Here is a 14,518-nt window from a genome sequence, read left to right as displayed (position 1 = left end):
CTCTAGAAGCTTCAGGCTGCATTTTTAGCTGTCAATCATTGACTCAGAAGGGATAATCAATCAGTTTTTTATCAGTTTCTTATCAGTGCTCCTTTTTTTCACACCAGAAGGCAACTCTGAGGTTTTTTTTCATTGCATAACAGCAGATAAAGGCTCTCTAGCAGTGTCTTAAGGTTTTTATAGCAATTGCAATGGTTTTTATTCTTATTATTTTCAATATTTTTATGATTTTTTATTATAGGCCGGAAATTTCATTCCAGGTCCAGTCTTCACAAAACATGATGTAAAATTTTTTCTAATTGATCAATTTGTCCCAAATTTTTATCCAAGCTAGTAGCCACCTAGAACAAGGTTTACAAATCATTCCCAGGCCCTTGACATGCATATAGTTGAAAATCTGACCTCTGAAGACCAAAAAAAATGTTCGCCAAAACTGTTTTTTTTGTTTTTTTTCATATGTTTGTCTGCTGAGTGGACACATTAAGAAATATAAGAAATTTGACTATTCACACTCAAAGCCAAAGGGGTTAGCTTCAATTTAAGACCTGAACCAGGCTCCTGCTATGTTCTGCTGCAGAGATATAACAAATGTTTAAGGGGGAGGAAATTCCAGGTGGACATTGGCTAAATAAGTCACTGGTAGTAAAAGGTTAAGTATTCTTGCCATTTTTAGCATATTGTAAGTGGATTTTTTGCAAACATTTTATTTTTTATATCACATGAAACACAATCAACCCATTGTAACTTCACATTGATAATTCCTGAGCTTTATAACTGTGTATTATTTCTTTGTACCTTGTTTTAATATTTTTTTTATTATTTTTGCATTTTACAGAGCTTTCTAATATATTGTGAGCATTTTAGTGTCATTTTAAAATAGGACTATCAATGCTCCTGACTTTTAAACCTGTATTTATTCTGACATTATTCTCTCCACCTGCAGATGAGGGAGGTATTTGATTTTAAATTTGTTGATTTGGGGGGAAAATATACATTCATTTCCTTGTATGTATCACCAGTGGGAAACTTGGCATTTTTGGATGAATTGCAATCTTTACTGCAAGGCCTTCAGACTGATATAGAAATGACTGGAGATTTAAATGACACATTTGATAAATCAGACAGGAACAGCATAACATCTAAAATGGCAGAACCCTCTAAAGTACTGAAAAATTTCCGGCACATTCATAATAAATAAAATTTATTTAATTTAAAGCATAAAATTTGCTTTAAAAAGAAAACCACAATTTTATACGATATCATATTTCAATATCGACGTTCAGAAGAAGAATTTGAGGATTTGAATATCTATAGAGAGTACATTGATTTTGGGACAATGTTTGCATCTGAATAATCCTTCCTCCTGGAAAGAAGGAAAAAAAAAGTTTTGAGTGTCAGTCTTCAGGATCCCCCCCAAAAAACGTGCAAATTTGTTTCCGATGTATTTTGGATAAAGATATAACTCTCATAGAAGATACATTTTATCAGTTGAATGCAGTCGTTACTTTCGACTTTTTATATGATGATAGGACCTACATTTAGGGCTCAGTACTGATAACACTGCTGCTATTGATGGAGTAGAAATAACTGATGTACTGGCAGTTTTTTTTTTCTGAGGCAAGAAGTCCTAGAACACCTCCTATAAAAATGTTAAGATTCAGAGCAAGAAATATTTTTCCACCTCACCTAATGCTATTGCATTAACAAGGCTGAAGTTTGCTTCTTATTCGCCAGCTGCTGCTTTGCGTTTTTCGTTCCATCTTAAATGCTGCTGCTGTGATGTTATGTCGTCTTTCGCCTGTAGATGGCTCTCTACAGTCATTTTTAAAAATACTTATCCGGATGTATTACTGTACATATCCTCAGTAAAGGGGAATATGTAAGTAGAGACTGTCCAAATTGCATTTTTGTATGAAACACATTTCAGAAACACAACTCACAATAAAACAAACTGGCATGTTATACCACGAGTAAATAAGACAAAGGCAAAACGTAAATTCACTGGCACTTTCTGCATATTTTCAACGACCTTGCCTTCTGATCATAAAAAGTCTCAAACTCTTGCATTTTGCAAGAAATTTTAATATAGCAGTTTTAAATGGGACATTTAGAACATGGCATATGAGACTATATGGTTAACTGAGGATGAGCAGAGGGTGATCGAACCTACCTCCTGGTTATAAAAATGTCTAAAAATTCTGACACAGATGTGTGAGAGACAATGGAAAAGACTATCAAAATCCTGAACTTCAGGACATTGTACTGTACCGTTTTTTAAATACGACCCTCTGAACATGGCATGAGAGAATACATTGTCAAATGGTAAATGCAATGTTTGCTATATTGCTAGGGCCCTCCCTCCTGATTTTAAAATCGTCTCATATTTCTGACATCAAGGTGTGAGACACAATATAACAGACTGTCAAAATCCTGAACTTCAGGACATTTTATGATACCATTTTTAAAATATGACCCTCTGAGCATGGCATGTGAGAAAATGGCATGTGAGAATGCATTGGGAAAAGGTGAATGCAATTTCTGCTGAATGGCTATGGCCCACCCTCCTGATTACAAACTCGTCTCACAATTCTGACACTGAGGTGTGAGATACAATGTGACAGACACCATTAAATCGTGAAGTACAAGAGATTATACTGTTACGTATTTCTTTTAATATTGACCCTCTGGCATGTGAGGACTTGTACTCAACAAAATAGCACACATTCTGCCAATTTGCTTTGTCCCTCCTTCCTCGTTACCAAAACATCTTAGTATACCGACACTAAGGTAAATGTCTCTAAATCCAGAAGTTAAGTTGTCAAAGTATATCGGAGTCAACCGATATTGATCAGGTTCTGCTGATGCCGAGCCCGCAGCCTTCACCATAAGGTCCAATTCCCCAAGCCTACTGACCTTATATGTCCATCCCTTCTCGTCAAAATTCGTATTTTCACAGGTTACCCTTCAGAAATTGCAGTATAGAATGAAAAAACTCCAATAGATCTCTGCCGCTGTTGGCGATTTTCCTTTAAAAACAAATGATTCTCCAGAAATTTTACGGAGTGTATCACTTACACCGAGACCGAGAAGTGTTAAGCTGTACATGAGTCTTTGTGGCTCGGTTGTTAACCAAAAGGGTGGTGGTTTGAGACCATCCAGGGATGCTATGAGCCTTTTAATGAACACACCCTCTTCACTTCATTTCTCCACGGCCAGTCTTGTACCGCAATCAAATACAGAGCCCGTAGGGGGCAGTAAGCCCGCATATATAGATCACTGTGTATATAATGAAGAAGCAGAGGTTAGTTTCTCATATGCATGTTGCAGAGCCTTACGCAACTCGTACCAACAGCTGGGGTTTGATCCCTGCACGGGCTATTAGTTGAAAGACCATTGTAAATGACGTGTAACAGCTTTATCCAGTTGGCTTTTATGTAACATACTAAATTGCTATCTTGAAACCAAAATAATTAGAAATATGGAACACAACCGTTGTTCCCCAAGAAGGAAAGCTGTTTTACACTGACGTCACTCATTTTTATTTAATCCAGATTTTAAAGACAACTCCACCCTCAAAGGAAATCAAAGGAAAATGTTGTATTAGCACGAGCTGCACAGGCTCTGAATCAGACCATTTCAATTAGTCTGATCAATGCAGGACAAGTTAATGTAGAATTATTGCTTTGTCTATCTCTTGTTTGTATATAAATGAATGTCTCTGAAAACTTAATGTTAGTTTTTAATTTAGTTTTAGTTTTACGATGTAGGTCATGCGTTGACATATGCACAAACACACGAAATGTCTCATTCCTGATTCAGCTCATGCTCCATAGGAGAGAAAATATTCCTCCTGTTTCTCGTACAATTCACTTCACTGATAAGCAAGATTTGTGTTTCATCTTTCGCAAGCTGTATAGATTTCTTTCAAAACAAGTTGTTCCAGAAAGGAAACGAACACTTGCATTCACCTGAATTAAAAGGCGAGGGATTTGCCCGTAATGATAAATTCTGTACAGTAAGACTGGAAGAAAGGCACCGCTGGGAATCGGACCCAGGATCTCCTGTTTACTAGACAGGCGCTTTAGCCAACTAAGCCACGGCGCCGGCAAAGTGCTGTCCTTTGACAGCCACTTGGACACGTCTCAACTGCTCTGAGACATCTGCGTTCGGTGTGCACCGAGCCTGCTCGCCTTGCAAGTTGCCTCATTTACATGCGATAGCTCCACCACTAAGAGAAAGGATGAGAAATGGCTTTTATCTGGCACTTTTCATGTCAGAGGATCTCAATCTGCTTTCCGTGTACAAGAGGATGTCCAACTCATGTAGCTAAAGACGTAGACGACAGTGCTCCACTGAAATTTTGATCTCACAATCCTCGGCATGACTCCGCTGTGTTCTGCTTTAGACAAAGGGGGGAAAAGGCTTCTTTCATCACACGTTTTGCACTGTTTACGGTGTTTGCAGTGCTCTTTCTTAAATGAAAACCAGGAATCGGCACCATATGAGGTGTGACTAGATAATATTGGAACAAGTAGCCTCGCCACTCCATGCGTGACGTGAGCAAAGTGTAATTCCTGTCTTTATAGTGTGCTTGTTAGAGACTTAGCTGGCACCCAGAGCGCTTTAAATCCGGGAGTCAGCAGCCCAAGACAAGAGAGCTTCCTTCGTCTATGTTTTTTGCGTGAAGGGGGGAAACCGTGCGTGTGCTGCAAACGATCTTAGTATCGAAGTGCTGTCCCACATAACCGATCCGAACAATCTGCTTTACAGAGGAGCACTGCCGGAGCTTTTCGTTGGCAAACTGAAGACCAGGCCGACCTCTTCTGTGACTCTTGAACACTGAATCTCAAGGTTGTGAATTCAAGCTCCACGCTGGCGGGAAATTCCATCGGTAATGATCACATTTTCTTGCATGCTAATCAAAAGAAATATTAAGAAACTTTTCCCGATACCAGTTTTTTTACAAAAGTAAAGGCACACGGCACATGTGTGCCACATCACGTCCGAGTTTAGTGACAACTACCTCAGAGATTGTAAGCTGGGTAGTTTCAGATCAGATCACTTTTTTTATCAAAGGTTCAAGCAAACCCAAATACTTTTGCAAGAGACATTTCAGAATCCCAGTCAAATCCAGTACGATTGCTGGATCCTTCGAATTCGACTGAACTATAGCACAGATCTGCAGTCCACCATTAGAATACTGTGGGTGTGTTGTATAAGCCACGGCCAAAATAGTTCTAAAACAGGAGATTCATCCTCGTTTAGGAATGTGGTATAAAGTGAAATGGTCTGGGAAGAGTCCTACGTTTGAACAGTTCAAAATAGACGTAAAGGGGTATTTACGGACTCTTTCGAAATACAAGAACAAGCTGTGCGGACCTTATCTTTATTTACCTTGTGTAATCGTTTTTCATAAAGTGTAATTGTATTATAGCATGTGCCCCTGATGATTTTCGTGATACGTTATATGTGCTCTTGTTTGTATTGTATGTAGTTTTGTTGTTCAAATAAAACGTAAAGACACAACTTTCCGGATGCGGCTGCTGTAAAAATAAAATGACATCAAGGGTGCTGTACGCAGAGGTCTGAAACCTGCTCCACAGAAGATCTTTATCCAGAGGTGTTAAAGAAGTCGAGATCTCGCCATGAGAGGGGAAGCATCTCAGAAAAAGCAGGTGCAGTCGGTTCCACGGTCATAACGCCACTAAGTCAGGCGACAAGAGCAAAACCCACCCGGCTTCCTCCGAGCAAGTAATGAGACAAAGAGACAGCGCACAGCGGGTAGCGTGGCCGAGCGGTCTAAGGCGCTGGGTTAAGGCTCCACTTTCTTCGGGGGCGTGGGTTCGCATCTCGCTGCTGCCAGGTGCTTCTGTCGAGACCCCCTTTCAGCTGACTTCAGACGAAAGAGAGTGAACTGCTTTTTCGCAGTCTCTCGAGAAACTAAACAAAGTGCTTAAAGATGCTTTCTCAGCTTGACATCAAGGCACAAAACAAAAACCTTCTTGCGTCCTCTCAACCCAAAAGCGCTTTGCCACTTTTTGCGTTATGCAGGGAACGACGTCTGCCCAGATCACTTTTAGTGTGCCCTCCGTTTTAATGTTGGGTGTGCTGGCGTGCTGGCGTGCTGCTTCTGTCTGTGAAACTTGAATGTTTTGCTTCTTCACACCTAATCGTGTGTGCGGGGGTTGAGCTTGTTAAATCTTTGCGCATAGCGCTCCTTTGGAAGTACTTTGTCCAAGTTCAAAAGCGATCGTGGGATTTACTTCATGCGTTCAAAAAGCATGCCTCGCACGACAGATTTAAATGGGGAATGGAGCCTGCTTCTTGCTGTTTTTCCTGTGGTTGCAGTTACAAAGTTGATCGTGCTTTCACATTCTGTTAACAGTATTCACTGGCTGAGCTTTATCAGTTGGTTCGCAAAGGAATCTCTGCTTCGGTTACAGAAAAGTCATCTGTAGTGTGTTTTTTTCCGTGCCCATGGCAGTCTTTTAAAGCTGGTAGTAATGGCGGCGAAGTTAATTTTTTATCCTCTTTAAAAGAATAAGGACAGGCTGGGGCGAGCTCCATTTACCACTCTTTCAGCTAACCGCCGAACTCGCGAACTGATTACACTGCAGAGCCACAGGCGCCTCGCTTTTCTCCATTCTCTGGGTTAGGGTGAAAAAAAAAACACTGCTGGTATTAGCTGGCCTACTGGGAGTACCTCTTCTTCACTGATAAGCAAGATTTGTGTTTCATCTTTCGCAAGCTGTATAGATTTCTTTCAAAACAAGTTGTTCCAGAAAGGAAACGAACACTTGCATTCACCTGAATTAAAAGGCATGGGATTTGCCCGTAAGGATAAATTCTGTACAGTAAGACAGGAAGAAAGGCACCGCTGGAAATCGGACCCAGGATCTCTTGTTTACTAGACAGGCACTTTAGCCAACTAAGCCACGGCGCCGGCAAAGTGCTGTCCTTTGACAGCCACTTGGGCACGTCTCAACTGCTCTGAGACATCTGCGTTCCATGATCCGTGTTTCATCAAACTCTGAATCTCAAGATTGTGAGTTTGAGCTCCACGCTAGTGGGAAATTCCATAGTTAATGATCAAATTCACTTGCATGCTAATCAACAGAAATATTAAGAAACTTTTCCTGATACCAGTTTCATAGTGACTTTGTAGGTGACATGTTCTTTATGAGAATAATGTTTCGTATGCGATCAATAACAGCACCAGAAAAAAATACCGGAAAGAAATTATCTGTCACTAAGGAAATTCATTAAATGAAGCCAAGACATAATCAGAAAATCGATATCAAGGAAATGTTAATCACTTTACATGTTCTTTAGCGTTTTTATATATACATACTGATAGACATTCAAGGCGTTCTAGTCGCTGTACTCTAAATGAAATCACAGTACAGTACAGGACACGCAGTGAGGAGCTCACGCAACGAATACTCTTGAACGCAACAAAAGTAATGGCACACGGCACATCACGTCCGAGTTTAGTGACAACTACCTCAGAGATTGAAAGCTGGGTAGTTTCAGATCACTTTCGATCTTAGTATCGAAGTGCCGTCTCCCACATAACCGATCCACAGAAGAACTGTATCCAGAGGTGTTAAAGAAGTCGAGATCTCACCATGAGAGGGGAAGCATCTCAGAAAAAGCAGGTGCAGTCGGTTCCATAGTCATAACGCCACTGTCGGACAAGAGCAAAAGCCACCCGGCTTCCTCCGGGAAAGTAATGAGACAAAGAGACAGGGCATAGTGGGTAGTGTGGCTGAGTGGTCTAAGGTGCTGGATTAAGGCTCCAGTCTCGTTGGAGGTGTGGGTTTGAATTCCACTGCTGCTAGGAGTTTCTGTGTTACAACCACCAAGTGGAGCAATGTGTTAAAAGCTACTTTATCAGCTTAACATCAAAGCAGGGAGAAAAAAGTGTTTCTTCTTCTCAACACAAATTCTTGTTTCCACCTTCAGCAGGGAAGTTTGTCTACCAAGATCACTTTTGAGTCAGTGCAAATCACAGTGCGCCCTCAATTTTAATGTCGGTTGTGCTCCTTTTATCTGTGAAACGTTAATGTTCTGCATTTTCAAGTCGAGTCATCCTCAGGGGTAGAGCTGATTAAGTCTTTCCGCATAGCGCTCCATCAGAAATAACTTGTCTAAGTTCAAAAGTGATTGTGGGTTTCACTTCAAGCAATCACAAAGCACACCTCACATGTCAGATCTAAATGGGGAATTTGTTGGTTACAAAGCTGAACGTTTTTCCATGTTCTGCTAGAGTATCCACTGGCTTGCCTTTATCAGCTGTCTTGGAAAGATAAGCTGTGCTTCGTCTCAGGAAAAATCATTAGTACTGTCATTTTATTCTGTGCGTATGGCCGATATTTAAAGTATATAAAAATCACGAGTTCATAGATTTATCCAAATATCAACGGCACCTTGTAAACATGTGATAAGAATTCCTTCAATCCAATAGTTTCACTCCAGGGAAAAGGCAGGGAAACATAGAGAATTCTTATTTAAAGACAACATCCATATTGGATTGCATGTCAGCAGGCATCACTCAGAATTCCTAATATGATTTTGAATTCAGTTTTGCAGTTCTTTAGTGCTTTACTACTTTCAGAGAGTCCTTTGTTGACCTTGCTGAAGCAGAGAAGCAATATAATCACAAATGTGACCAGTTTTTCTGCTGTTTCTGGTTAATAATGATTATTATTTTGTATTTTGATTAGTATTTTTCGTAGCGTTCTTCCTCAGCTTTTAAGTTATTTGGTGAGCAAGAACCACTGAGAACGAGTCTGAATCAATCAAGAACACATACGGTACTGCTGTCCTGTGTACAACTGCTTCGTCCTAATTGAGCTTTTCAGTGTTGAAGAAGACGTTTCCAATTTCGATTGCTGGTTTCAGAGGATGTGCTACAAGATCACAGATTCATTTGAAACGATTTGGAGATGCATTGGCTGGGATTCAAACCTGGCTCAATTGCATGAAGGCACCTATACTCACCAACGAGAGGAAAGGAGAAGGGGCCAGAGGTAGTGTGGCTGAATGGTCTACTATGCTAGATTTTAGGCTCCACTCTCTCAGGGGCGTGGGTTTAAATCCCACTACTGCCCAATGTTTTTAGACCTTACTTCCTGTGATTTGTAATATGGTCAGTAAAAGCACTTTATGTGAGTATCTCTTATGTCAGCGCAACAAGTCACTTACTGCGCCACAGGTCTGGGGTTCAATCCCTGGGATCTTCAGGTGTTTTATATTACTGTACTCACATCGCAATCTTCTGTTGAGTGAGAACTCTTTGCTCGTGTTCATAGAGAGCCAGGTTTACCTTTTGAATCTCACCCGGGATTTCCTGAGAGATCATTCAGCGAGCGAGTCCTCCCTCTGGACTCCGCACTGAGCTGAAAGCTGCACGAATTCCTCACTGCGTGTCCTGTACTCTTACAGGTGGTCCAGCGTAAATGTGCAGCACAGTGATATGAACACCTTGAACTTTTTCTGTATGTGAAGGAAAATGCAAAAGAGCATATGAAGTATTGATCATATAAAATATCCATGGTACAACTCGAGAAAAAACTAAAGCACAAAACAACGACTTTTGATGATTACAAGAGATTCAAGAAACACAACCGTCTGCAGATGGGTTCGGATCCTGAACGCTTAAGTCAAAAGAACAAAAGCGAAGTAAACTCTCTTCATTGTCTTATAGTTTATGAAATAAAACAATTTCTTACTTTCTTAATAATTTCTTATTGTTGATAGACGATTTATTGAATTTTAACAGAATCACAATTACAAACATTTTGGGTTAAACTGTTATTCACATACTCTAACAAAGAGAAATGTTAGTGTCTTCTGGTGTGTGAGCCCATTTCTCAAAAAATTAAAAAATAAGTTATATAAATTGAATTGTTCTACTTTTTAGGCTTACATAGTCTTATTCATATTTCAGTTAAACCTTTTCTTCTGTAGTAATTTCATTTGATATTAAAATTAGTCCTGATTTACAATTTTTGGACATGGTTCATCTTAAAGAATTTTGTAATAAGTTTCAGTTTTTGGAAAATCGTGCCCCAAAGCTACTAAAACTGGTTATGTTCACATAATGTGTAATGCAAAAGCAGCAGTTGGGGTGGGAAACAAAAGGCATTTCTTGGTATGAATCCTAAAACTTCATAGATGGCGTTCTAGGACTCCTCGCTTCAGATAAAGCTGTCAATACATCATAGATTTCTACTCAATCAATATCAGCAGTGTTATCACTACCGAACGCTAAATATAGATCCTGGCAATAATTCATGAGTTGTTCGTTAGAAAATTGTTTATGTTTTTTTTTTTACATATTTTCAATACCAGACAAAAAGTCGAAAGTTTCAATTTCATGCAACTGATGAAATCTCTCTTCGATGGAAGTTATAAGTACAGTACATCCAAAATACTGCGGAATCAATCAAATTTACATGTTTCTTGTGGATCCAGAAGATCATTTTGAGACTCAAAACATGCGTGTCTTTTCTTTTTTCGAGGACGAAGGAGTAGCAGCAGGAACGTGTTTAGAGTTCAGCACTTCTCATTTCTAATGCAGAGCCATCGACTCGGAAAGCACCGGCCGCGATAAAATAAATTGCAAAATTGATCTGTTCATGCTGCCTACACGCTTTGAATTACTGGCATTTTCTGCAAGCATTCCTTTTTGAGGGTTCATGAGATTCCTCACCTTTGAGCCAACACTAAAATATTTCATTCGGGGTCGCCTAATTCATAGTGCAAACCGAATCTACAGGGGAATGCTGTGGCACATGAAGCCGTTTGTTATTCTGTTGTGAGGTGTGAGGGGCGGAATGCAAATCGAGTTGGTGAATAGAAAATGAAACAGGAGTCACTTCTTGAGCTATGAATTCCAAAAAGTATGAAAACTTGTGCATTTTAACAGTGCAGAATACTCACAAATTGCACTGAGTTGCTTGCTTTCTTCTGCTGCTTTTATATTTCAGTCATTCACTGTCAGCTAGCACTGGAACAATTCAAGAGAGGTAAAAACAAAAGCTGTCAGGAGTGGGACTTGAACCCTTGCCTCCATTTGGAGACAAGAACACCCAAGCCAGCTGGAAAGACTCACGTTCTTGAGTATGGCGCCTTAGACCACTCGGCCACCCTGACAAGCAAGCGCAAGTGCTGTGCTGAATGCACCAGTAGTTGACTAAACTGAGTTTCTTCCCTGAAATTATTTGCTTGCGAAGAGCCAAGTTGCCTTGAATGGATCTTGGAAATCAAATATACGGATGGATTGTTATTCGGTTGTGAGTTTTGAGGGGCGTATTATAAATTGAGTTGGTGAAAAGGCGCTTTTTGTTAGTCTGTTGGGAGGCTGCACAAGGTGTTTAGAGGGAGAACGTCTAAAAGGCAGGCTCTCTATGTTTAACATCAAGGCAGATTTTTTTTCTCAATGGAAATGCTCTTTGGCGCTTTCAGCTTTACATAGGGAACAACGTCTGCCGAGATCACTTTTGAGCCAGTGAAAATGGTAATGTGCCACCAAGTACATTTAATATTGGCTGTGGCAGCGAGCTGCTTTTGTTTGTGAAGCTTTTACTTCTTTAAGCTGAATCATCGGCAGGAGTAGCTTATTAAATCTTTGCTCATAGCACTCCATCAGAAATACCTTGTCCATGTTCAAAAGAGATCAGGGGATTTACTTCATGCTTTCACATAGCATACCTTACACGAAAGACTTAAATGGGGAATTGATTGTGCTTCTTGATGTTGTTCCTGTGGTTGCCTTGGTTACAATGGTGAACGTTCTTGCACGTTCTGCTAGAGTATCCACTGGGTGGTCTTTATCAATTGGCTCGGATAGGTCATCAGTGCTCCATCTCCAGAAAAATAATCAGCACTGTGTTTTTTCTGTGCGCATGACCGTCTTTTAAAACATATAAAATCACAAGTTCAGTGATTTCTCCAAATAACAACAATACATTTTAACCCAGCGGTTAGCATTCCTTCAATCCAATAGTTTTACTCAAAGTAAAAAGCAGCGCAACATATAAAGAGATTATATTCAAAGATTTCAACGTTCTTATTGGATTGCCTGTATGCAGATATCGCTCAGAATTGCTAATATGATTTTAATTCAGTTTTTCTCTACTACTTCCAGAGTCTTTTATTGACCTTGTTGAAGCAGAGAAGTGACATAATCACAAATGCGACCAGTTGTGCAGCTGTTTCTGGTTAATAATGATTAATGCGAAAAAAAAAACAGCTCCTTGCATTAAGAGCAAGAGCAACCAACGCGCTCGCTTGTTGAGTTGGGTATTTTCCAAGCTACTCTTCCTTAGCTGTAAAGTTATTTGGCGAGCAAGGACCTCTGAGAAGGAGTCTGCATCGATCAAGAAGACAGGAATTCTAATATCGCACTGCCGTCTTGTGTACAAAATATTTGTTCAGCTCTAAAGTCTGTGTGCGTTGATAAGGCATCTCAAAAGGACGTATTAAATAAGAAAATGATCCTTTCTGTTACCATTCCTGTGGTTGGAGCGTTGTTTCGCCCTTTTATGTTCTACAATATTTACAGACAAGGTTTTATCACTGGAATTGTACAGAACAAGTGTGCATCAGTCCATGAAAATCATCAGTACTGCTGTTTTTCTATGCATAGTTTAATCAAGAGCACTTAAAAGATGCAAAAGATGGATTGTGGTCTGTGAGCACCTGCACATCTCTAAGTCACTTCCACAACCTTCTATGTTGGGGATGTAGCTCAGTGGTAGAGTGCATGCTTTGCATGTATGAGGTCCTGGGTTCAATCCCTGGCATTTCCAAGTGTTTTATGTTACTGTGCTCACATCACAGTTTTCTGTTGAGTGAGAACTCTTTGCTCGTGTTCATAGAGAGCCAGGTTTACACAATTAAACTCGAAGTGCTACAGTGTTCTCTGCAGTTTTAAATGTACCTCCAAAGCATTTAGTTCTGTTAACTACCAAAGGATTTGAACTAATTTAATGTCATATTCAGGAAATCCAGAGAACGTCTTCACACTTGTCGTGGCTGTTGCAGAAAAACCTCACCCGGGATGTTGAATCTCACCCGGGATTTCCTGAGAGATCATTCACCGAGCGAGTCCTCCCTCTGGACTCCGCACTGAGCTGAAAGCTGTGCGAATTCCTCATTGTGTGTACTGTACTGTGTAGCACAGTGACAAGAACGCCTTGAGTTTTTTTCCGTATGTGAAGGAAAATGCAAAAGAGCATGAAAAGTATTGATGGTATAAAATATCCATGGAACAACTCGAGAAAGAACTAATGGACAAAAACATGACATTTGATGATTACAAGAGAAACACAACCGTCCGAACATGGCCTTGGATCCTGAATGCTTACGTTAAAAGACAAAGCAAAGGATATAATCTGTAAATGTCTTCATGTCTTACAGTTTTTGAAATAACACAATTTCTTACTTTCTTAATAATTTATTACTATTGATAGATGATTTATTGAATTTTAACAGAATCACAATTACAAACATTTGGGGTTAAACTGTTATTCACATTCTCTAATGAATTGAAACGTTAGTGTTTTCTGGTGTGTGAGCCCATTTGTCAAAAAAGTTACATGAATTGAATTGTTCTGCTTTTTAGGCTTGCATGGTCTTATTCATATTTCAGTTAAATTTTTTCTTCTGTAGTAATTTCTGTTGATATTATATTAATCCTGATTTACAATTTTTGGAGATGGTTCATCTTAAATAATTTGTAATTAGTTTCAGTTTTGGAAAATCGCGCCCAGAAGCTACTAAAACTGGTAATGTTTGCATAATGTGTAATGTAATAGTAGCATTTTTGGTGGGAAAACAAAAGGTATTTCTTGGTATGAATCCCAACACTTCATAAGCGGCGTTCGAGGATTTCTCGCTTCAGATAAAGCTGTCAATACATCATAGATTTTTAATCAATCAATATCAGCAGTGTTATCGCTACCGAACGCTTAATATAGATCCTGGCAATACTTCATGAGATCTTCGTAAGAAAATCCAAAAAAGTACAGAAGCAATCAACGTTTCTTTTGGATCGAGAAGAGGATAATTATGGGACTCAAAATATGCCTTTCTTTTCTTTTTTCAAGGACAAATGGATTATTGAGGTGTAAAGATGTGTTCAAAACCAAAATCATCTGCTATTGCTGCTGTTTCTTTGATAGTTTCTTCAAATCCTTCTATTGATCATTGATATCAAGGAATAATATTATACAAATTGTGGTTTTCTGTTAATTGCCAATTTTATTGTAATTACATCTTCGTTTACAGATGTCTTGCATGTATCACAAGGTATAATAGTCGCCGTGACCTCAGCTAAAATGTTTTAAAAAGTACGACAAAAGTACAATATGCTTAACAACATTTATGATTATATCTATATTAAAATGAAGGTAAATATACCAAGATATTAAAATACAATTTTACAATCCTAACCTAATAATGCTTGTGAAGTTTTCCAATAAATCCGAACTATAATTTTGAAATATTA

General features: G+C 39.3%; 2 non-coding genes across 2 annotated transcripts; one reads left to right on the top strand and one right to left on the bottom strand.

Moving 5' to 3' along the window:
• Nucleotides 1-4,030: 4,030 nt before the first annotated feature.
• Nucleotides 4,031-4,104, bottom strand: trnat-agu (transfer RNA threonine (anticodon AGU)). The gene has a single exon. It is a non-coding gene; the product is annotated as a tRNA-Thr (tRNA).
• An 8,642-nt stretch (nucleotides 4,105-12,746) lies between these two features.
• trnaa-ugc (transfer RNA alanine (anticodon UGC)) lies at nucleotides 12,747-12,818 on the top strand. Its single transcript has one exon. It is a non-coding gene; the product is annotated as a tRNA-Ala (tRNA).
• Nucleotides 12,819-14,518: the final 1,700 nt, after the last annotated feature.

This window comes from Atractosteus spatula, chromosome 10 (genome assembly GCF_055471065.1).
Source record: "Atractosteus spatula isolate fAtrSpa1 chromosome 10, fAtrSpa1.hap1, whole genome shotgun sequence".
NCBI classification, from domain to species: domain Eukaryota; kingdom Metazoa; phylum Chordata; class Actinopteri; order Semionotiformes; family Lepisosteidae; genus Atractosteus; species Atractosteus spatula.
Note: the sequence above shows the minus strand (reverse complement) of the source record. Positions and strands in the feature narration are given on the sequence as shown.